This window comes from Mobula hypostoma, chromosome 10 (assembly GCF_963921235.1).
Source record: "Mobula hypostoma chromosome 10, sMobHyp1.1, whole genome shotgun sequence".
Lineage (NCBI taxonomy): Eukaryota > Metazoa > Chordata > Chondrichthyes > Myliobatiformes > Myliobatidae > Mobula > Mobula hypostoma.
This window is the reverse complement of record NC_086106.1, coordinates 92,391,373-92,417,130: the sequence shown is the minus strand read 5'-3', so window position 1 is coordinate 92,417,130 and position 25,758 is coordinate 92,391,373. Positions and strand designations below refer to the sequence as shown.

The 25,758-nt window shown below is 42.4% G+C and overlaps 1 long non-coding RNA gene across 1 annotated transcript in view; it reads left to right on the top strand.

Annotated features, from left to right (window-relative positions):
• The window catches only part of LOC134353372 (uncharacterized), a 62,819-nt gene extending 48,779 nt beyond the window's left edge, over nt 1-14,040 (top strand). The window contains exons 2-3 of the long non-coding RNA XR_010019600.1: nt 12,370-12,445; nt 13,821-14,040. This is a non-coding gene — a long non-coding RNA (uncharacterized LOC134353372). The remainder of the gene's footprint in view (nt 1-12,369; nt 12,446-13,820) is intronic.
• Nucleotides 14,041-25,758: the final 11,718 nt, after the last annotated feature.

Sequence of the window (25,758 nt, the reverse complement as noted above, 5' to 3'; positions counted from 1 at the left end):
AAGATGCCAGAATAAAAAGGTGGTGGGAGGGGAAAGAGGATAGGTTGAAGGTGATTGTAGAAGCCTGGTGGGTGGGAAAGGTAAACAGCTGGAGAGGAAGGAATCTAATAGGCACAGAGGGGGTGCGGTGAGGAGGGTCTCACTAAACTCCCTTTGAAAAGATTTAAATTGCTTCAAGGTAGGCATCTTTCAAAGAGTCTTCGTAGAGGGGCAGCAAATCATAAACACAAAAAATTGCATAGATGCTGCCTGACCTGCTGAGTTCCTCCAGCATTTTGTGTGTGTTGCTTTGGATTTCCAGCAACTGTAAAAGTTCTTGTGTTTATGATTTGCTGCTGCACTGCAGAGTCTCCTCAGGGAATGCCTACCTTGAAGAAATTTAAATCTTCATTTCAACAGGAGTTCAGTGAGACCCTCTCTCACTGCTCCCTCTCTGTGCCTATCAGATTTTTTTCCTTTCCCAACCAACTGGTTTCACCTATCACCTCTAGCCATCCTTCTTCTCCTCCTCTACTGCCAGTTTTTATTCCGGTGTCCTCCCCCATCCTTTACAGTCCTGAAGAAAGGTCTTGGCCCAAAACATTGATGGCTTATTCATTTCCATCGATGCTGCCTGACCTGTAAGTTCCTCCAGCATTTTGAAAGAAGATAGTGCACTTTCTAATTTTATTCTCCATCCCAAATAGTTTCCCCCGCACCTTTTACTTAAAGTTGCCAGCTCATATGAGAGGATGGCGCCACAAGCGTCTGTGTCCTTTTAGCACGTCTTCCAAGTTCCTATTCTTTATAACTGAACCAAGAAAATGAGCGTGAAGAGACCTACTCCTTTCAACACTCTCTATCTATACACAAGCATGACAGGTATGCACTTAGTGAAACAGGTAGCTGTTGGCATGAGCAGAGAACATCAAGTATGTGCCATCAACCACGAAGTAGTACAAAAAAATAAATTTGCTGTGTTTGCTTTTCAAGTGACAATTTTCAGATCTCCAGAGAAGTGTTTAATTTCTTTACTTTCTGTAGGGCAAATTAATGTATGTAATGGTTATGCACATGAATAACAAGGTTTTTAAATTTATTTATTGAGAATAAATACACAGAATAGGCACTTCTAGCCCTTCAGGCCACACCACCCTGCAAACCCCCGATTTAATCTGAGCCTAATCACAGGACAATTTACCATAACCAATTATGTGTTTGCACTGTGGGAGGAAACCAGAGCACCAGGAGGAAACCCACCTGGTCGTGAGGAGAACGTGCAGACTCCTTTCAGGCAGCAGCGGGGATTGAACCTGAGTCAAATGTACTCTGAAGAATTCTGCCCAGTTTGCTTAATCTGTCTTCATGCAGCAAATCTATGGTCTACACTACCGTGCCAAGTAAGTAAGTATTATCTATATTTGGTAATTCAGGAAATCAAACATTTGAATCAATCCATGATCCAATACTCAATATATAATTCAACATTTTCCAAAGAAAATACACGTCAATTAATTACCAATGTTCATTGTATTAGAATGTGATTCCTTATCTGTACCTAGTGCTCTCGTATGGTACTACCACAATGGCTGCAGTATACTGGATCAACACCTATGACTTTCCAATAGGAAGCTTTGGATTCCACTATGCACTTAGTGATTTTTCTGGAATCATATTCATTAACATATCATCTTCTTGAATGATGTTCATCTTCCTTCTGGGCTAGTAGTGAATTGAATACTATCTGATAGCAACAATGCAGTTAATGCTGTATGGCACTTAATGACTTTGGTCTTGAGTACTACACCCAGGGACTGGGGTCCTCACTCCAAGCATTGATCTATATAGCTCTCTGCTCCCACGCTTTCAGAGCATGCATCTGGCGAGCCTCCATGCCTCTACAGATACATGAAGACTCTCCTACCTTCTCCCTCCTCCATCACAGCTTTCAGTGCAGCCTTCCTAATCTTTCACATTATTCCCTCTTTTATTAAGCTATTCTTCCCAATTTACCAAGTCATATTCACTTATATAATGGTTGTCAAGAGCTGTTCCAGCCACAATGTATCCTCACCCCTCACTCTTTATGAGATGCTGGACAGCTTTAAGCAGTAAACGTTTATGAGAAATATATTTATGCATAAAATAAAGGATATATTTTCATTAGAGCAAAGACTCAACAGAAGGGCCATAGATTTGCTGCATGAAGACTGATTAAGCCATCTGGGCTTGTAATATCTGGAACTTCAAAAAATAAGAGAGGATCTCTGAAAATCATGTGGGGGCTGACTAATGAAATGAAGGCTTTTTAATTCTTCTTGTTGTGAAGCCCCAAAATGGCATTTTAGCATCAAAGTTAAGACCTGCCACTTTCAAAATTACTTCACACAAAGGGCAGTGAATCTTTGGAATTCTCTACCTAAGACGTTGGTAGAGGCTAAATATATTCAAGAGAGTCTGATGGAATATTTCTTGCAGGGCATCTGTTGTACTAACTCGTAAGCCCTGTGAAGTGTATGTGGAGGCCTACAATCCAAAAACAGCTTGTTGATGTCTTGCAAGGAAGAATAAAATGTAATCTCTCCATCTTAGAATAGAGAGACTCAGTCACCTCCTTTGTGCAGTAATGACTATGTAAAGGCAGCACATGCCTGTGTATAAGGATCACAAGTAAAAATTTAGAGGCACAGTGATCTTGATGGGCAGTGGTAATACATTCCTCACATTGCTCCACGATTGGAGTTCTGGCTGGACCAGTGTAGCAATGGTTCTAGGGACTGGATGGAAACTTTCCTCTCCATTAAGATCAAGTGATAAACCTAAAATCCAATTTTCTGCTTGGCTGAAGCTAGCTGAAAAATTAACTGATATCCAAAGATAAGCATACAATCTATTCTAGCTCCTTTAAGTACCACCAATTTCAAACCAGTGAGCTTTTGATTAGGGCATGTACTGCTAACCAGAGCCTTAAGCGTGTAATTTAGAGGTTAGACTCCTGGTACTGTATTGTGTTTAAAGTTAGAATTTTATGGAAAATTCTTACATTTAATATATGTCTTCAGAAATCATCACACAGAATTTCCTCAGGATTCTCTTGATCTCCTAACAGATCTCAAAACTACAAAAAAAAGCCACACACATCAAAGTTGCTGGTGAACGCAGCAGGCCAGGTAGCATCTCTAGGAAGAGGTACCGTCGACATTTCAGGCCGAGACCCTTCGTCAGTCCTGACTTTGATGTGTGTCGCTTGAATTTCCAGCATCTGAAGAATTCCTCTTGTTTGCGTTTTTTAAAAAAAGCCAGTCATTTCCTATTGATTTTTCTCCCTGCTGTATATTTACAAGCAACTTTCAATCTACCACAGTCTTCTCTCCCAGCCCCAAAATTAACTTCTAACTAATCTTAAAGACATACCTTTCTAGGTTTCATACCCGTGGAGGGAATCACACAAGGCTTACCAAAATTAGCTAAACACAGCTTACTCTTAACATGAGCTGTGGTCTATGAAGCACCTTCAATAACTCCAAAAGACTGAAGTTGGGTAAAATACTGAAAGGCTTTTATTCGCTGTACAATACGACCTCCATGGTGAGTGTCTGCCCCCGGACTGAGGGGGAGGGGCAAGGCGAAACACCTTTATACAGGACTCTGTGGGAGGAGCCACAGGGGCAGTCAGCAGAGGGGCGTGTCCAGACAGTTAACCCAATTACAACATATACATGGTTTACCACATTCACCCCTCCTTTTTTTAAAAAGAGTCCCGCGGGGTGAAGTGACTGACAATATTTAAAACAAGTATATTTACAGGTTAAGTCTATCAGGCGGATGAGTCCGTCGCTGTGATCTACGTAGCACCGGTGGTGATTACATCGGTGACGGCGGTTGTGCTGGCTCTGGCCTGACTTGAGGTGCCAGCCAGTTAGGCGTCGGTAATCCCTCGTGCGTGTGCGTCGCGCCCGGTATGGGAGTGTCGTGTGGTGTCTGTGTAGGGCTTGGAGTGCGCGGTGTCTCGTGGGTACATACATCGGTGGGTACGGGGTCAATAGTCACCATGGAGTGTTCAGGGTAGGGGCCCGGTTCTCCTGCGGGCGCCAGGTCGCGGACGGAGACCATGTCCTCCCGCCCATCAGGTAAAACCACATAGGCATACTGGGGGTTCACATGAAGTAAGTGAACCCTCTCGACCATCAGGGAATATTTATTGCTCCTTGCATGTTTCCGGAGCATCACTGGCCCCGGGGACGTCAGCCAAGTTGGTAGGGTGGTCCCAGTGGTCGACTTTCTGGGAAAAGAAAAAAATCGCTCATGAGGGGTGGCATTGGTGGCTGTGCATGACAGGGAGCGGATGGAGTGGAGTGCCTCGGGAAGGACCTCCTGCCAGCGGGAGACCGGCAGTCTCTTTGACCTGAGGGCTAAGAGTGTGGCTTTCCACACTGTGGCGTTCTCCTTCTCCACCTGTCCATTCCCCCGGGGATTATAGCTCGTGGTCCTACTGGTTGCAATTCCCCTAGCCAGCAGGTATTGGCGCAGCTCATCACTCATAAACGAGGACCCTCTGTCACTGTGGATATAGCATGGGTATCCGAACAGAGTGAAGAGCTTGTGCAGGGCTTTTATAACTGACGTGGTAGTGGTGTTGGGGAACTGCGAGCACTTGTCGATAACGTTAAGAAAGTACACATTGTGGTCGGTGGAGGGAAGGGGGCCCTTAAAGTCAACACTCAGTCGCTCAAAGGGGCGGGTGACCTTGATGAGTTGTGCCTTTTCGGGTTGGTAGAAGTGCGGTTTGCACTCTGCGCAGACTTGGCAGTCCCTGGTCATCGTCCTGATCTCCTCAAGGGAGTAAGGCAGGTTCCGAGCTTTCACAAAGTGGAAAATCCGGGTGACCCCTGGGTGGCAAATATCAACATGTAGGGCGTATAGCCTGTCGATCTGCGCACTGGCGCACGTTCCCCGGGATAGGGCATCGGAGGGCTCGTTGAGCTTCCCAGGCCTGTACATGATGTCATAGTTGTAGGTGGAGAGTTCGATTCTCCACCTCAGAATTTTGTCATTTTTGAATTTGCCCCGCTGTTCATTATTAAACATGAATGCAACTGAGCGCTGGTCAGTCAGCAGGGTGAAACTTTTGCCGATGAGATAGTCCCTCCAGTGCCTAATAGCTTCCACTAGGGCCTGGGCCTCTTTCTCCACCGCGGAGTGCCGAATTTCAGGGCCTTGAAGGGTACAGGAGAAGAACGCCACTGGTCTTCCCGCCTGGTTAAGGGTAGCAGCCAGTGCAAAGTCGAAGGCGTCACTCTCTACTTGGAAGGGAACGTCCTCGTCCACCGCATGCATTGCTGCTTTGGCAATGTCCCCTTTTATGTGGCTGAAGGCCGCACGGGCCTTGGCTGAGAGGGGGAATGTAGTGGACTTGACCAGGGGGCAGGCCTTGTCTGCGTAGTTAGAGACCCATTGGGTGTAACATGAAAAGAAGCCCAGGCACCTTTTGAGGGCTCTGAGGGTGTTGGGAAGAGGGAGTTCCAACAGGGGGTGCATACGGTTGGGGTCAGGGCCAATGACTCCATTCTCCACGACACACCCAAGGATAGCAAGTTGGGTTGTCCCAAACACACACTTATCCTTGTTATAGGTGAGATTGAAAGCTTTGGCCGCTTGGAGAAATTTTTGGAGGTTGTTGTCGTGATCCTGCCAGTCGTGACCGCAGATGGTGATGTTATCCAGATATGGGAACGTGGCCTTCAGTTGGCACTGGTCCACCATCCGGTCCATTGCCCTCTGGAAGACAGATACACCATTCGTGACACCAAAGGGGACGCGCAGGAAGTGATAAAGCCTGCCGTCCGCCTCGAAGGCAGTGTAAGGGCGGTCCTCCCGGCGGATGGGGAGCTGATGGTAAGCGGATTTTAGGTCTATGGTCGAGTACACCTTGTACTGTGCTATCTGATTGACCATATCCACAATGCGGGGTACAGGGTACGTGTCGAGCTGCATGAACCTATTGATGGTCTGGCTGTAGTCCACGACCATCCTATTCTTGTCCCCGTTCTGAACAACAACCACCTGCGCCCTCCAAGGACTTGTGCTTGCCTCAGTGATCCCTTCCCCGAGCAGCCTCTGCACCTCTGACTTAATGAAGGCTCTGTCCCCCACGCTGTACCTCCTGCTTTTAGTTGCCACAGGTTTACAGTCGGGGGGTCAGGTTGGCGAACAGCGGTGGGGGAGGAATCTTGAGGGTGGAGAGGCCACAAATGGTGTCCGTAGTGCGGCTGTTGGCATGGTGTTGGGTGGGATGTGCGGGTCGGTGTGTGGGGGTGGTCAGTAGCGGGGTATGTGACATATTCCTACAAAACTGAGGATTTACGACAGTGATTGGTGGGAGGGGCCCATCATACTCCATTGTCACGCTTTTCAGGTGGCTCTGGAAGTCGAGCCCCAATAGCACAGGGGCACACAGTTGAGGCATGACCAGTAACGTAAAGTCTCGATATTCTGTGCCCTGCACCACTAGTGTCGCTACACAACCCCCCCGGATGTCTGTTGTATGCGACCCAGAAGCCATGATGACCCTCTGACTTACCGGCCGTATCGTGAGTCCACAACGCTGCACCGTGTCCGGGTGGATAAAACTCTCCGTGCTGCCTGTGTCAAACAGGCAGCTTGTCCTGTGCCCCTCCACCAGGATGTCCATCATTGACCTTGCGAGCTGGTGGGGAGCGCTTTGGTCGAGGGTCACGGAAGCCAGGGTTGAGTCACTGTCTTGGTCCAGCGTGGTGGGGTGCCCCATGAGCACCCATTGGTTGTAGGCGGTGGGAGGTAGCGCCAACCAAGATGGCCACCCCATGTCTTGCACGTGGCGCTGTTTGATCCCGCTCGTGGTTTGGACTTACAGACCTTGGCGAAGTGGCCCTTCTTTCCGCAGCTGGAGCAGGTAGCTTGTCGGGCCGCGCAGAGTTTCTGAGGGTGCTTCTCGAGTTCGCAGACGTAGCACTTCACAGACTCGCGACTGGCAGCAGCCGTGGTCAATTCGCTGGCAGGTTGCGGGGTCTGTGGCGCCCACGAGGCCATCGGGAGATCGCGTGCCTGGAGAGCCTCAGAGTTGTGCAGAGCGTCCTCTAGCATGTCGGCCAGCTCAATTGCCAAACGTAAGGCAAGGTCAGCTTCTTCCAGCAGCCGCTGGCGCACATACACTGACCTGGTCCCCGTGACGAAGGCGTCTCTCACTAGGAGTTCTGCATGCTGTGCCGCCATCATCTTCTGGCAATTGCAGGCCCGCACAAGTGTCCGTAGGGCCTGGACGAACTCAGCACTTGATTCCCCAGGCCGTTGTTGTCATTTCGCTAAGTGATGTTGTGCGTAGACGCTGTTTATCGGCCGCAGGTATTGTCCTTTGAGGGCACTCATCGCGCCGTCATAGCTTGGCTGGCCTCTGATTAATGAATAGACCCGTGGACTGACCCTGGAGAGTAGAACTCGGCGCTTCGCTACAGGGTCGGCTACTTTAATCTCCTCTAGGTACGCTTCGAAGCAGGCCAGCCAGAGTTCGAAAGCATTTCCAACTTCAGGCGTTTACAGATTGAGGTCCAACTTGTCAGGTCTCAGAGATTGTTCCACGCTTTAAAATTTACAGCGAATAAAATTGAAGCACCTTCAATAACTCCAAAAGACTGAAGTTGAGTAAAATACTGAAAGGCTTTTATTCACTGTACAATACAACCTCCACGGTGAGTGTCTGCCCCTCGACTGAGAGGAGGAGCAATGGCGAAATCACCTTTATTCAGGAACTGTGGGAGGAGCCACAGGGGCAGTCAGCAGAGGGCCGTGTCCAGACAGTTAACCCAGTTACAACATATATATGGTTTACCACAGTCTATTTGCAAGGGAATCCAAAATCATGAGAGAACTCAAACGAGAAATAGTTTTATCTCCTGGTTGGGTCATGCATTACCTCAACATTGTAAGTTATGAGAAATAAAAGGACCAGAAAGTTTCCTATTTACAGAATTGAAGGCAGAACAAGTCCTACTTTTGTGTCTTTTCTTGATGTTGTGTACATACATCTATTGATGCTTCTGGACACATCTTCAGTGATGTTCCTGGAATCACCAGGTGTTTCGGGTCTTTTAACATCATACAACCTCCTTCGGGTGACCCAGCCGGGGCTGATCAGACCCCAGTTTGTGTCCAGATGGCGAGCTACTTATGACTCCATGGCTCCCCTCTTTTGAGCCACAGCCATCTTGAGGCCCTCTCTGCCACATCGGTGGTACTGCGGATGGCTCTCCTCTTCCTCTCTCCCTCGATGCCCAAAATGCTGAAGGCTCTAACTAAAGAACGGGCTACGAATCCACTACAACCAGCCTCTACTGGGAGACACCTCACTCTCCATCCAGCCTGCTGACATAAAAGTAACATATTTTAAAATAATTTATAAGTGATATCATTGTGTTTCTCCAAGTCTTTATCAAAAGATACTGTAAGAAAGAAAACTACTTACTCTGATTCAGGAACAATAATATCAGTTCCATTGCTCATCAGTTTCAAGTTCTGAACTCTGCAGACTTGACCTAGTGTAATAAGGCAATCTCAGTACATTTAAATACACTTTAGTCATCCAAAATACATAAAACACGTCTAATGATACACAGCGCTAAAAGGTTCAATTTGGTTGTCCAACATCAACAGCTATTAAGGGCTGTCATTGACCATTCTAAGGAACACATGTCCAATAATATAAAACATGGTCAACTATGGAGGCAGAGGGAGACCATTCAAGATATTACATTGGCAACGTTTACAGACAAAATTATAGTGCAGTTAACAAGAAAGGTACCCCTTTTAAACTAGTGCTATAAAAGCAGATACAGCAAGTCATTAGCAGAAACAAAAGTAAAGGATGGAAATCCACAAAAATTCTTCAGCCTCAAGTGAAAAATGGATCAGCGTTTCATCTATAGAACACTCAAGGAATTTTCTACCATGGGTTATCGGTCAAGGACACACTGGGCAGTTACAAGAAATACAGCTCATTTACTTTTTGATTTCTCAGTGACCACTTCACTCATGACCTCGTCAAAAGAGCAATCAAAAACGGTGCACCTGAAAAGCAACACTGGTGAAACGGATTGTCCAATGCATCACATCAGCTGTGCTGTGTTATCCAGTCGTTTATGCTCCCCTGCAACCAGCAGAGCAGAGCATAAAATCAGTATTGACAATGCTCTCAATCTCACTCAGTCACAGATTGACAAAATGGAGCCTTGCTTTTAACAAGCTAATCACACTAACACCAACCCATCAACCTTTGAGTTCTTTCATACTTAACGATGTGACATGTTGTTTAGTGGAGGTCAGTTGAAAGCTGTACTTCATTAAGGGAAGCCTCTGGAGGCCGAATAATTTGAGGAAGATCAATACCTTCCCTATCCTCACAGCAGCAATTTTCCTCCCTGGTAATGCTCTGCAATTATGCATGCTTTTTTGATGTAATACTAACCAATTCAAGATACAGAAATCACTGCACTTAGATTTACACCATTTAGTTCCATTTTTTACCCTACTTTTATGAAGGATTTGAACCTTGCTGACAAAGACACAATAAGAAACAGCTGGCTAAGTAACCATTGCTATAGTGAGACATGCAAATTAATCTTGATGAAGGACTTAAATTTAAAATCTCCATCCAAGTGTTTAATTCCTCCTGTGGTTGTATCACAGCAGTGCCAGACTCCACCCCAACCCTTCCATCAGCTCTACAAACCTCTGTTTCTAGTGTGTTACGTCACAGAAAGCCACAGTGAAATACAGAAGGGATAGAGGCCATTCAGCCCACTACGTCTGCACTGACTATCAAACTTCCACTTTTACACTAATTCTACTCTCATCTAGCTCCAATATCGCATTCAAGTTTGCTGACAACACTGTCATAGGCTAAATCGAATGTGGTGATGACTCAGTGTTTTGGAGGAAGATTGAAAATCTGGCTGAGTGGTGTCATAACAACAAACTCCTACACAATGCCAGCAAGACCAAAGAGCTGATTATAGTCATCAGGAGAAGGAAAGCAGAGGTCCATGAGCCAGTCCTCATCAGAAGATCAGAGGTGGCGAGCATTAGGAACTTAAAATTCCTCGGTGCTATTATTTTGGAGGGTCAGTCTTGGGCCCAGCACAGCAGTGCCTCTACTTCCTTCTGAGTTTGCTGAGATTTGGCTTGACATCTAAAACTTTAACAAACCTCTATAAAAGTGTAATGGAGAGTATATTGATTGGCTGCATCACAGGCTGGTATGGAATCACCAATGCCCTTTCATGAAAACTCCACAAAAAATAGTGGATACAACCCAGTCTGTCACAGATAAAGTCCTCCCAACCATTGAGCATATTTACATGAAACACTGACCCAGGAAAGCAGCATCCGTCATCAGGGACCCCCACCACCCAGGACATGCTCCCCTCTCACTGCTGCCATCAGGAAGAAGATACAAGAGCCTCAGGACTCACACCACCTGGTTCAGGAACAGTTATTACCCCTCAAACATCAAGCTCTTGAACCAAAGGGGTAACCTCACTTGCCCCATCATTGAAATTTTCCCACAACCAATTGACTCATTTTCAAGGACTCTTCAGCTCACGTTCTCGATATTTATTGCTTATTTGTTATTATTATTTCTTCTTTTTGGATTTGCACAGATTGTTGTCTTCTGTACCCTGGTAGAAAGCCATAGTTGAGCAGTCTTTTATTGATTCTGTTCTGAATAATATTCTATAGATTTATTAAGTAAGCCCAAAGGAATAATGAATTCAGGGTTCTATATGGTGTCATATACAGAATTTACTTTGAAACTTGAACTTTATTCTCCCCACATTCCTGTCAACTTCCCCGCAAATTCTATCACTCAACTACACACAAGGGGCAAATTAGAGTTCTTAGATTAATCTCAAACCTTCATATTTTGGGATGTAGGGAGAAACTGGAGCACCCCAAGGAAATCCATATGGTCACAGAGAACATGTGCAAACTCCACAATCATGCTTGAGTCCCAGACCACTAGAGCTTTAAAGCTTCCTTGGGTATCCTGATTATTTTCTTCATATTGTCAATGGCAATCATCCCATCACCTGAAGGCCTTTTATAAATTCTCAGCTGCCAGAACTCCAAATATGAAGTATTTGTAACTCTTCTTTTAAGACAACTTTTAGTTAAGACAATCCTCTACTGCCACAATGAGGCCAAATTCAGGTTGAAGGAGCAACACCTCCTGTTCCATCTGCGTAGCATCTAATCTGATGGTATGAATATCTCCTCTCTTTTTCCATTCCCCATTCTGTTTGCCCTCTCACTTCTCTCTTTACTCACCCACCCATCACCTTCATCTGGTTCCTCTCCTCGTTTCCTTTATTCCTTGGTCCACTGTCCTCTCCTATTAGATTCCTTCCTCTTCAGCACTTCACCCTTTCTACCTATCCCATCCCAGCTTTTTACCTCATCATCATTCTTCCTCCACACCCACCCTTTCACGTTACCCCTCACCGGGACTCAGCCATCACCTGCCAGTTCGTACTCCTTCCCCTACCCCCACCTTCTTATTCTGGCTTCTGCACTCTTCTGTTCCAGTCCTGATGAAGGGTCTCGGCATGAAACATCGACTGTTTATTCACCTCCATAGGTGCTGACTGACCTGCTGAGTTCCTCCAGCATTTTGTATGTGTTATTCAAGATTTCCAGTATCTGGAGAACCTCTTGTGTTTAGTCTCTAATACCCACTAATTTAACAAGTTTCTGGTCATTGTTCAGAATCCTTGCTTTTTTGTCATATTGCTTAAGATTCATAATTCTTCCGATGAATGTTTTAAGATATTTTATACTTTTAAAATACCTTATAAATACAATTAATTTTAGTAGTAAGAACATTGGCAATGGTAGTTAGTTACATGTGTTAACATGTTGACATTATCTATATCAAGCTCATTTGGACAATAACTAAATCCCTATTTCCCCAATTCTGAAAGACTACTGAGAAAGAAACAAGAATTTATGTCTTTGTAATAGTCCAACCAAGCACTTCAAACACTTCCCACACAAACATGAGTAGAAATGTTAACTGATTTAGACATGATGAGGAGGAACCTGGCACTTATTTGTGTATCAGTTAGCTGGTGGTCACAGGAGCTGTTGGAAACTCTTGCCCAGAACAACTATTGATGATTAAGCCAAGTGATGGTCCTGTCCTGGACAAGAATTTTCAACAGCTCCTGTGGCCACCAGCCAAAATTTCACCTCTAGGGAAGCAAAGATGACCAGAAATGCACTCTGTTTCTTTTCTACAAAGTGATATCTCAACCTTCCCTCTCACAGAGATCTAACTGAGAACTGTGGTTTTATTGGCAGGCAAGCTTTCATTATTCTTTCATCAGGTGCCTTCTGAAGCACAACCAATGTCAACAGCTTGCTTCAAGTATTGCAGGTGAGCCCGGGGCATCAATTTCTATTTATCTTTTGTCTTTTTCAAGCACGTTCAGCTTCAAATCACTTGAGTCTGGCAAACACTACCCCAAAGAATGATTTTAGTGGTAATATTCTCAGTAGGCAAACATGTCAGCTATTTTCTGCACAATAAACAGCAATGAGACATATCAACTGACACTTTTATTTTTGGTTGCACTGAGGTTTGTTGACTGTCATGGGATATTTTTTATTCACCCAAGCATTCAGATTAACATCACTTCCTCCTTTAATTCTCCCTTTGTACTGAACTTGACAGTCAAATTCACATATGGTATTCCAGGAGAAGGACTGAATCAACAAATCTGACATGATTTGAGAATGCTATTTACTCAGCAATAACAAAATAGCATAAAAGTAAGATGGTGCATTAAGTGGCGACTTCGTGCATGCAGCTCCGAATGGAATCAAATACTCTTGATTAGCACAATGTCAGCTGAAATGCACAGTCGTAGCCATGGGTACTTAGATAAGCAGCATCATTTTAAGATGTTTAAAAATCTATCAATACTCAAAATTGACAAACATTGGACAGCAGACTCAAGTGCACCTGACTGCATTTTCCCTTTAAGAAAATGGAAACAGGGATGCTACTCTGGTCTACAGGTATGACTGAAATACAAAGGCTTTAGACTTCCACTCCCAACTATTCTGCTGGTAAATGTACAGTCTTTGGAAAATAAAACTGCAGAATTCAGAGCAAGATTGCTGTGCCAAAGGGACATCAGAGAATGCTATGTAATTTGCTTTATGGAAACATGTCTCACACCAGCAATTTCAGTAGCTTCACCGTTCTCTACAAAGACATGACAGTTCAATCTTTTAAAGTGTTATGGGTCCACAGTTTTGATTCCTGTGGATGTCATGTGATATTAATTTCATTTACTAAGTGTGATGCATCTATAGTCCTGTTTTGCTGGAAGCTTGTAGTTTCAATTCCTGGGGGTGCCACGTGGTTTACTGGGAATCCATGACTTTGTTTCTGTGAGAGTCACGTGATGACATATTCCTGACAGTATAAAAAGAGTTGCAGTCATTTAGTGGGCAGTCACTCATTAGGGAGTCGCTCGGTGAGGAGTCGTTAAGAAATCGACGGGAAGAGAGTGAGAGTGAAGATTGCAGGCTTCGAGCGAACCCAAAGTATTGGTTTAGCCGGCAGCACTCTGTGCATTTCGAATGTGACTGACATTTCGTATAATCCATATGTTGGTTGTGGCACACACTCTTGGTTAACCCCTGCATGGTCTCGGGTTTTGTGTGGTGACTATTTTGGAGAAAGGGACATTCCCTGTCAGTTACTCTGTGTAATCTCACTCTTCTTTGACTCTTTGGAAAAGGTACTCCACGGCTGCAAACTCTGGTAACTGTTTCTTCAAGATCGCCGCTCCACCGTATTGTGAATCTCCAAGATCGCCTCTTCGTTGTATTGGAATGTACAAGTCTCTCCTCTCACTGATTTAATGAGTCACCTGGACTTTCTAAACTGCCACTCTAAGACTGTGCTTGAGTAAGACTTTGTTAAGAACTGTTTCTAAGTTTGATTGTTTGGGAACTATAGACGCCGTTAACTTCTGTTTAAGTTAGTCGTTTGTTTAATTTTCTATATTTCTGCATAAATGTTAATAAATTTAGTTGTTTTGCATTAATTCCCAGACTCCATTCTACATCTATTGTTGCTGGTCTGTAACAAAAAGTAGAGCAGATAGAGTATGTTTTATGATTAACTCATCATGATGCACAAACAGGAAGGTTTTGTCTCAGTCTGGCTGACCCAATCTGGAACATCTAGTGGTCAAGTGTCATGCGTTTTATCTACTGAGGAAGTTTCCTGCCATCATCCTGGTTGTGGTGTACATTCCACTTCAGGCCAATATCAGACAGGCACTGAAGGTGATGAGCAACATGATCTGCCCATCCTGATGCCTTCATTATCATTGCAGGAGATTACAACCAGGCCAATTTGAAAAAAAAACATCAGAACAACTACCAGCAACATCTCAACGGTGGAACCAGAGGACTCAACACACTCGACCACTGTACACCACCGTCAAGAACCCTTACCTTGCCATCCCACAGCCGCACTTTGGGAAGTCCAATCACCTGGCTGTACTTCTACTCCTAACATATAGGCAGAGAAAAGATTGCAGCACCGGTGTTGAAGACCAAGAAGATATGGCCAAGGGAAGCGAAGGAGCACTTACAGGACTGTTTGGTGGACTTAACAATATTCAGGGATTCATCTTTAAATCTGACTGAATATGCCACAGTTGTCACTGACTTCATAAAGACCAAAGTGTGCCTTCAAGAACATACTGAACATAACCAAACAAAAAGCCATAGATAAACCAGAAGGTTCACAGTCTGTTGAGGACTAGATCTGTGGCATTCAAGATCCAGAACTAGGAAAGAAGTCCAGGTATGACCTATAGAAGGCTATCTTAAGGGTGGAAAAAGCAATTTCGATTGAGGTTAGAGACAGAATTGGAGCACATCAGCTCTGGCAGGGTTTGCAGTCCATTATTCCTTCAAAGGGAAACCTAACATCATGAATGGCTGTGATGTTTCACTCCCAGAACAGCTCAATGCCTTTTATGCACACTTTGAAAGGGAGAGTAAAACTACACCTGTGCAAATCCCTGCAACATCTGGTGACCCTGTGATCTCTGTCTCTGAGGCCAATGTCAGAATGTCTTTCAACAAGGTGAGCCCTCACAAGGTATCAGGCCCTGATAGTGTGCCAGGTAGGGCTTTGAAAACCTGTGCCAACCAACTGGCAGGAGTGTTCAACAACATCTTCAATCTCTCACTGCTGTAGATGGATGGTCCCACCTGCTTCAAAAGGGCGACAATCTTTCCAGTGCCCAAGAAAAGCAGGGTGACCTCTGTCAATGACTATCACCCATTGCACTTACATCGACAGTAATGAAGTGCTTTGAGAGGTTGGTCAAGGCCAGAATCAACTCCTGCCTAAGCAAGGACCTGGACCCGCTGCAATTTGCCTTTCACCACAATTGTTACAGCAAGTGCAATCTTATTGGCTCTCCACTCGGTTTTGGATCACTGGGGTAATTGTAATACCTCGTCAGGCTGCTGTTTATTGACTACACTCAGCGTTCAACACAATCATACCATTAGTTCTAATGAACAAGCTCCAAAACCTGGGTCTCTGTACCTACCTTTGCAATTGGATCCTTGACTTCCTCATCAGGAGACCACTGTCTGAATGCATCGGAAATAAAATCTCCTCTTCATTGACAATCAACACTGGTGCACGTCAATGATGTGTGCTTAGCCCACTGCTCTACTCTCTCTACACCCCCAACTGTGTGGCTAGGCACAGCTCAAACACCATCTATAACTTTGGCAACAACGCAACTATTGTTGACAGAATTTCAGATGATGATGAGGAGACATACAGGAGTGAGATAGATCAGCTGGTTGAGTGGTTCACAGCAACAACCCTGCGTTCAATGTCAGTAAGAGCAAGGAATTGACTGTGGACTTCAGGAAGGAGAAGTTGAAGGATCAAAAGTGAGCAGTTTCAAGTTCCTGCACATCAACATCTCTGAGGATTTATCCTGGGCCCAACGTATTGATTCAATTACAAAGAAGACACAACAGCATCTATATTTCATTAGGAGCTTGAAGAGAATTAGTATGTCACCAAAGGCTTTGTCTAAACTGAACAGAGGCTGTGGTCTGCAATTAATGGTTTCCTGGACTGGCTGCAGTGATGTACTAGCTTTGCAGCTGTGGACTCACTTTCGTGAATTTCAGTTCTGAATGTTATTTGCTTACTTTTTATTGTTTGCATGATTTGCTTTTTACCCCTGCACATTGGGTATTTGCCAGTCTTTTCTTTAATGAGTTCTATTGGGGTTCTTTGTTTTGTGGCTGCCTGTAAGTAGACAAATCTCAAGGTAGTACCGTATAGAGTATACATACCTTGATAATAAATGTACTTTGACACTCACAAAATTTCTAGTTAGAATGGAGAGCATTTTAACTAGTTGCATCACCATCTGGTGTGGTTGGGCCTCTATACAGGATCAGAAAAAGCTGCAGAAAGTTGTAAACACAGTCAGCTCCATCATTGACACTGGCTGCGCTGGCATACAGGACACCTTCAAAAGGCGATGTCTTAAAAAACAGCGTCCATTATTGAAGACCCCCATCACGCAGAACATGCCCTCATGTCATTGCTACCGTCAGCTAGGAGGTACAGGAATCAGAATCAGGTTTAATATCACCAGCATCTGTTGTGAAACTTTATAGCAGTAGTACAATAAAATACATGATAAATAAGTGCCAAGGGAAAAAACTGAATTACAGTGAGTATACAGTATATATGTCTATTAAATAGTTCAGTTAAAGTAAGTATAAAAAAAGAGGCATGAACAGGAAGCTGAAAACACAAACTCAACATTTTAGGAACATCTTCTTCCCTTCTGCCATCAGTTTTCTGAATGGAAAATTAACCCATGAACATTATCTCAGTATTTTTCCTGTCTCATTACACTACTTATTTAATTTTATATATATATACACACATACACACACACACACACTTCTCATTGTAATTTATAGTTTTTATTATTCTGTATTGCAATGTACTGCTGCAAAAATACAACAACTTTCACAACATATGACAGTGATATTAAACCTGATTCTGACTCTAATAGGCCATCTGATCTTTGAAAATGTCTCATGCTGTCTGGACTGGGCAGATACTAACTAATAACATTAGAAGCTGTATAATCGACAGGAGGAACATTCATACTTGCTGTTTACTGGAATCAGTGGAGAGAGATTTAAAAAATAAGGCTGTGCAGAATTATCTGATGAGGTGAGTACTGTCTGAAATTACAAAAGACTTGTTAGGCCTGGATTTACTTTATCTCCAAAAAGAAATGAGAAAACCTTACTGCTGACAGAGCTCTTGATCTACAAAGGTGAACTTGAATGTACAGTGATGCTCTCAGCCTCCGGCAGTGTCCGTTCTAAAACAGAGATGAGTTGTTGCCATTGACTATTTCATCAAGTATTTACTCCCAATTATTTACTATTAGTGCATATTATTTGCCATTTCTCTGTCCCAGAAAGCTTTGATTTACAACAAACAGCAGTCCTTTCATAACATTAATTGATATTCCATCCACTGCATCTCACATCTTCACTGGTCTAGCGTAAACATTAAGATATAAGGACTAATGTGTGGAGAGCTGATAATTTTAACCCAATACACCATCACTGCTGTTTTGTGACAATTACAGAATTACTGCTACAAATACATCTTATTCAGAAAAACTTTCGGTATTCTTAAGGTATTTTCTTCTTTTTGCTTCATTTCACTGCAATAGCCACCTCTTCTAAAAGAGCAGTGAAGCGGCAAACATTTCTGCATTACTCTGCCTATTATTGGTTCACTCACCTACTTTTAGAGTGAACCTTAAAGATCCCCTGGTAATACCCGCAGTAGTCAAGACACCTCACCCTCACCAATAACATTTGAAATTGTTGAGTAGTGCCCTGCTGCTTCTGTTACATTTTTGCCACTTCAATTAACAGTGCGTTTTGAAATAAGAAATTTACCGCTTTATATAATGTGGCAAACAGCAATTAAATGCAAGTATTATTTTATGTATTTCTTTATTAACAAACTTCAGGAGAAAAAGCAAAGGAAGTTATAAGCAATTTTATGTAAGGCCTTACACAAAGATGTGCAACACATGCTACACCCAACCTTTGTGATGTTGAGATGTGCAGCAGTTGGATGACATTAAGTGTTTTCCCATTCCTATGATATGGAAATAATCTACTCCACGTTGGTAATGTTCTTTAATGTTCATTCTGTTGAAGATACAATGCCTGCTTCCAAACAATGTATGGCAGATTAAATTGACACAGCTAACTTGCAGGTACCAAGTAGCAACCTGGCACTAGCATAATCTTTGTTGCCGACCTGTTAATTTCAATGAAACCTAAACTCCTGTTGTCAGTGCTATAAATCAATGATACCATAACAGTATAGTAGCACTTAATTCGATAGTGATAAGTCTTTGGTGATTTCATGAGAATTCATGTTTTCATGTCTTGTTTTAAAAGTGACTTTCTGAGGCTATGATATGGTAACATCCATCTACTATGGAAACCTGCATTATCCTTCAGACATGCATCATGTCAACACTGAGAAGTCATGTTACTGTGGGATCATATACTATCAAGTCCATCCTGCCAACTTCCATTAACTCCCACTCTGATATTCTGGCTTTCTGCATTGTGACTGCACCATCAGTAAGTGCTTTGAGAGGCTGGTCATGGCACACATTAAGTCCAGCCTTCTTGATAACCTCAACCCACTGCAATTCACCTACCACTGAAACAGGCCTATGCAGGCTCTGTCTCCCTCACCATGCACCCATTTCTGAAACATCTGGACAGTAAACACACTTACAGTACGCTAGACTATTGTTTATTGACTTCAGCTCAACCTTCAATACTTTCATTCCAAGCAAATCCATCGCAAAGCTCCTAGACTGGGATTCAACACTTCCCTTTGCAACTGGACCTTGACTTGGTGATTTACAGATCACAATTAGTTAGGATAGCCAGCAACATCTCCACCACAATTATCCTCACAACTGATGCCCCCTCAGGCTGGGCCATCTGCTCCCCACTTTAATTTCTGTACACTCATGACTGTATTGCCAGGTTCTGCTCTAATTCCATATGCAAGTTTGCAAATGACAATACTTTAGTGGGCTGAATCTCAAATAACTATGAGTGAGACTACAGCAAGGAGATAGCCTTCTTTAATTACTTTTACATACCTTCTGAATTTATCATGTGTGTGGTGACATGAACTATCCCAAACAGTTTATAGTAAAATCAATAAACAAGACAGAGAAAACGGGGTAGAAAAGCAGGAGCAAAATGAAGCATTTTTTTGCAAGACCAAGTAAGTTGTGGTACTGCCTGATTTCATACTATTTGATGTAAATAGCAAACAGATGCAACTGGGGTGAAGCATTGGTCTGAATCTAAATTTGGGTCAGTGTAGTGAAAGGATTGATGCTAAATCAAACTGACCATATATGCAATGGTGTGTAAGGCTCTTCAAGTTGATTATATTCTCATATTTTACTTTCTTGTAGCTTTTACTCCTTTTGTTCATGCCACGTTAAATTACTTGCTTTTAATGAGATGTCTGCTGTTTTTGGTATCTTCAAGCAAGGCCATGAGCTCTTCTGCTGGCTGAACTCTTTCTGCCTTGTTAGGTTTATTTATGACATAGTCTTTATCTCATGGTTGACTGGGAGATTCAAACGAGTCAGATGAAAGTTACCAAATAAGTGTGGGCATTGAGATTATATTGTTTTGCCTACTGGCAGTTTTAAAAAAAAATCAAGAAGTGTGATCTCACAAGCTCATCTCTTCCAGTATATGCAAGCCTCTTTAACCTGACAACCATAGCTCGGGAAAAGGCTTGGGACTAGCAGCGGTAACTGAGTCAATGGGAGACGTGATGCATCAATAAAGGACAGACTAGCCTGAAGCAAAAACACTTGTCGGTGAAATAGGACATCATGAGCTGGCCAAAAAGAGAGGGTTCAGCTAGAGTCCAAGGATAAAAGTTTAAAATAGACTGAAGAGCAAAAGCTTGATTGATCATCAGATGAAATGAAAGTCAAATGATCATTAATAGAATCACACAACTAAGACATAACCTGCAGTATTATGGGCTACATTCGACCTCTTGCTGAAAATTCAGGTAAAGAGCTCTTTTTCTTTATTTTTTCATATTCAAACACGAAGTCTCATCTCCACTGGGATACAGAGAGCAAACAGTCATAGTACAACTTTAATAATAATCATTTAATAATGTTTTCAATGAAGAAACCATTTAACTGGTTTGCATTAGGTTCATTGGTTGAATTAAGAATTTGAGGTGGTGTGCTTGTGCGACATACGCCAACAACATCAACATTCATCAATTCTAAAAAATAAAGAATTATATAAAAATAAAGTTTGAGGTTAAAGTACTGATATGGAATAAAATATACATTAGTACACAAATATAGGCATGTATTTATATTCACACAGTTGTTTAAAGTGTTTGCATTACAGTGTAATAACTGAGGTAATATATAGAGAGGGGTGGGAGAGGAGGGGGCTGATCAACCAGTATAGAGGAGCGATGTATTTTCCTGAATTAATTAGCCAACAAGCTTCAAGATCTCTTAAACTCTAAACTTTATTTCATGCACCTTTGTGGCCCTTCATACAGAAATCATCCTGGGCATTTTTCTCTGACAAGGACATGCCCAAATATGAGTCAAAGGCTGTGAGTGAAGTATACAACATAGAGAAAGGCAATCTCTGTTACTATAAAAACTTGCCTTGGAGTACAGGAATAGGTTAACAACTTAAAGCTGTTATGTAAAATATTACTATAAAAGCAGAATGATAATGAGTCGGCCCTCGAGCGCCAACAATTTCATGTGTAGGTATATATTTTCACCTGGGAGATTTAAATTTATAATTGAAGCTGTGTCATGGCAAGGACACGAAAGAGCATGAAATTAAAAAAAAGAAATTGTTGGAAAAATTCAGCAGGTCAGAAAGCATACGTAGAGAGAGAGAGAAAGAGAGAAACAGAGTCAATACTTCCTCAGAGTTAGGAAACAACAAGATTTTAAACCGCACGAGGGGAAGAAGAGGAGAGAATATTGGAAATGTCAGTCACAGGGCAGGAAGAAAGGAAAACTGCAATGCCAATAATATTGCTGCTGGATGAAAATGGATCATACAAGCTTCGTAATTGTGAATGATCTTTCTAGAGGAGGTGAAAATAGGAGTGAGAAAGAGAGGGAAATACAATCCCGGAACTTACAGAACCCATTGGCAGAAACTGTTGCATCCAATGTTGAGACCTGGCAACTGTTACCTGCCTAATCTAAAGATCAGGTTTTGTTCCTCAAATTGTATTTGGCTCTATTAAAATACTATAAGAGGCCAAAGGCAGAGAGGGCAAAGTGGGAGTGGGATAGAGAACTAAAATGATAGGCAAATAGCAGCTTATGGTTATCCCTGTAGACAGAGTGGGGCTGTTCTGTAAAACATTTACCCTATCTGCAGTTTCCAATACAGAGAATGCCACTTTGTTAGGTACCAAATGTATCATATTAAATTGGAAGTAGTAAAGTGAATTATTGGGTTGACCTGAAAGAATTGATTGGATCTTTGATGGCGGAAATAGAAGAGGTAGGAAAAAAACAGGTGTTGCAGGTGTTGCATCTGCTGTGGTTGTATGGGGGAAGGAGAGAGAGTGTGAGTAGGAAGAGAAGAATGCAACAGGGAATGGTGGACAGAATGGTCCTTCCTTTCTTGATTCCTCTTGCAGGAAACTGGAAATGAGGACAAACTTAGTGAATGTTGAATGTGAATGAAATTACAAAAGATAATCTATTGAGTGTGAAGAAGAGTGGGAGTTGAGGTGAGAGGGTATAAAAGGGATATGCTCCTATTTTGTAAGGAAACTCACAAACACATGCAAGGGTAGGATTTTCCTACCTGACTCACTTTATTATTTGTACATAATAAACTGTAGGACACATGCCTTGAATATTTCATAACAAATGAAAACAGAAAATCCTCGAAATATCCTGCAGGTCCGGAAGCATCTATAGAAAACAAAGAGTTAATATTTCAAGTCAAAGTCTAGATGGATTTTCAATGCAAATACTTGTTTTATTACAGGAGGCGGAAAGTTTCAGATAAGGATTTAATTCAGCAGGGCTGTATGGTAACTATGATTGAAACAACAGGCAAGTGAACAGAGGTTGCTTTGTTGATAAAAAAATGAAATAAAATCCTCAGAAAGAAATGATATGGGATCAGAAGATGCAGAATCCTTGTGGCTACAGTTAAGTAACTGCAAGTATAAAAGACCCTAATAGGAATAATATAAACACCTCTGAACAGTAGCCAGGATTTGAGGTACAAATTACAATGGGAGATGGAAAAGGAATGTAAAAGGGTCAATGATATGATGGTCATGGAGGATTCAATATGCAGGTAGACTGAGAAAATCAGGATGGGGCTAGTTCCCAAGAGAGGGAATTTATAAAATACATATGAAATGGATTTTTAGAGCAGCTTGTGATTGATCCCACTAGGGAAAAGGCAATTCTAAATTGGGTGTTATGTATTGACCCAAATTTGATTTGGGATCTTAAGGTAAAGGAACCCTTAGGAGGAAGTGACTATAATATGTCAAAATTCACCTTCAGTTTGAGAAGGAGAAGCCAAAAGTAGATGTATCACTATTACAATGGAGTAAAGTGAATTACAGAGATGTGAGTGAGGAGCTGGTCAAAGTTGACTAGAAAGGGTGCTAGCAGGGGAGACTGCAGAACACAGATAGCTAGTGTTTCTGGGGGAAATTCAGAAGGCACAAGATAGATTCATCCCAAAGATAAAGAAGTGTTCTGAAGGGAGAATGCTAAGAAAAAGAGTTTGTGGAAAGATTGCCTTTTAGAGCAGTTTGCATTCAAATCCACGGGGAAAAGACAAATCTGGTATGCCAGTCCTGAAGAAGGGTATTGGCCTAAAACATTAACTGTTTATTCCCTCTCCATATACCGCTTGGCTTAATGAGTTCCTCCAGTATTTTGAGTCTATTGTCTGGATTGGTTGTTGTGTAATGAAGCAGATCTAATCGGAAGCTTAAGGTAAAGGAACCCTTAAAAAGTAATGATCATAATATGATAGAATCCCACTCTGCAATTTGAGAAGAAGCTAAAGTCAGATACATAAGTCAGAGAAGTACCAATATTACTGTTGAGTAAAGGGAGCTATGGAAACAAAAAAGAAGAGCTAGACAAAGTCAGCTGGAAAGGGACACTAGCAGGTATAACAGTAGAGCATCAATGGCTGGAGTTTCTGGGAGTAATTTAGAAGATGCAAGATTGATTCATTCCAAAGAAGGATTCTAAAGGGAGGATGAGGCAGATGTGCCTAACAAGGAAAATCAAAGACAGTATAAAAGCAAAAGAGAGGGCAGACAACATAGCAAAAAATATTGGGAAGCTGGAGGATTGGGAAGCTTTTTAAAAAAAAACAAAAGAAGGTAATTAAAAATCAATAAGGAGAGAACAGCTAGACAATAATATAAAAGAGCATACTATATGGTTTATTTCATATATTTAAAGAATAGAAGATAGGCAAAAGTGGACATTGGACCACTGGAAAACTATGCCGGAGAGGTAGTAATGGAGAACAAAGAAATCATGAACAACTGAATAAGTATTTTGTATAGGACTTTGCTGTGGAAAACATCAGCTGCATGTTGGAAATTCGAAAGTGTCAGGGGGCAGAAACGAGTGTAATCACAATTACTAAGGAGAAGGTGCTTTGGAAATTGAAAGGCCTACAGATAAGTCACCTGGACTACATGGACCAGATTTCTGAAGTAGATGGCCGAGGAGATTGTGGAGGCATTAGTGGTGATGTTTCAAGAATCACTAAATTCTGGAATGGTTCCAGAGGAATGGGCATCACAAATGGCGGACCACTCTTTAAAAAGGGAGTGAGACAAAAGACAGGAAATTTCAGGCCAGTCAACTTGACAAGTGCTTGTCAAGATGTTAGAATCCATTATTAATAATGATGTTTCAGGATACTTGCAGGCACATGATAAAATAGGCCAAAGTCCACATAGTTTCCTTAAGGAGAAACCTTGCCTGACAAATCAGTTGGAATTCTTTAAGGAAAAAACAAGCAGGATAGGCAAAAGAGAGTTAGTTGATATTGTTTACTTGGATTTTCAGAAGGCTTTTGCCAAGGTGCTATACATGAGGCTGCTAAACATGTTAAGAACCTATGATATTACTTGAAAGATACTAGAATGGACAGAAATTTGCTGACTGGAAGGAGGAAAAGAATGGAAATAATCAGTTCCTTTTCTGTTTGGCTGCTGGCAAGTAGTAATTTTCCATAGGGGCCGATGTAGGGTCCGCTACTTTTCACATTATACGTTAATGATGTAGATACTCAATTTGATGGCGTTTGTGGCCAGATTTATAGATGATACAAAGATTGATGGAAGGTCAGGTAGTATTGAGGAAACAGAGTCTGCAGAAGGACTTGGATGGATCAGGAGAATGGACAAAGTGACAGATGAAACATACTTTAGGGGCGTGTATGCTCATACAATTTGGAAGGAATAAAGTTGTCCAGTATGTTCTAAGCAGGGAGTAAATTCAGGATTCAGAGGTAGAAAGGGACTTGGCTGTCCCAATGCAGGATTTCCTAAAGGTTAGCTTGAAGGCTGACTCTGTGCTAAGGAAAGCAAACGTAATGTTATCATTCATTTCAAAAGAACTAGAATATAAAAGCAAGGATGTAATACTGAGGCTTTCTGAGGTGTTGGTCAGACCACATTTGAATATTGTGAACAGTTTTGGGCCCCTTATTGAAGAAAGGATGTGCTGACATTGGAGAAAAACCAGAGGAGGTTTACAAGAATGATCTCAGGAATGGAAGTGTTAGCATGTGAGGAGCATATGATGGCTCTGGACCTGTACTTGCTGGAGTTCAGACAAATGAGGGGGGATCTCATTAAAGCCTACCTAATATTGGAAGGCTTAGAAAGAGTGTACCTGAGCAGAATGTTTCCATTAGTGGGAGAGTCTAGCGCCAGAGGTCACAGCTTCTGAGCAGAACAATATAGAACAGAGATGAGGAAGAATTTCTTTAGACAAGGGGTAGTGAATCTATGAAATTCATGGCTTTGCAAGACAAGTCATTGAGTATATTGGAAGCAGAAGTTGGCAGGTTCTTAATTGGTTAAGGCATTAAATGTCACAGGCAGTACAGGGAAATAAATCAACCATGAATGCATGGCAAAGCAATCGACGGGTTGAATGGCCTAATTCTGTTTGTATGTCTTATGGTCTTATGAAGGGAGAAGTGGTAGAGATTTGGAGGTAGAAAGATGTTTTGTGACCTGTTTAGAAGCAGAATGTGTCAGTGGATGGTGGTTCCTTTACTCAGAAAGTATTGTGAAGAGTAAGTGTTAACTCAAGTGGTGAAGTATGTAATAGATCTATCAAGAACGTGCAGTGAAATGTAATGCTTTTTTTGTCAAATATCGTCACTTATTCCTGCACTAACAAAATTCCTGACTAGGTCATAAACACAGATTGCAGATGCTGGAAATCCAGAGCAACACACACAAAATGCTGGAGGAACTCAGCAGGTCAGGTGGTATTT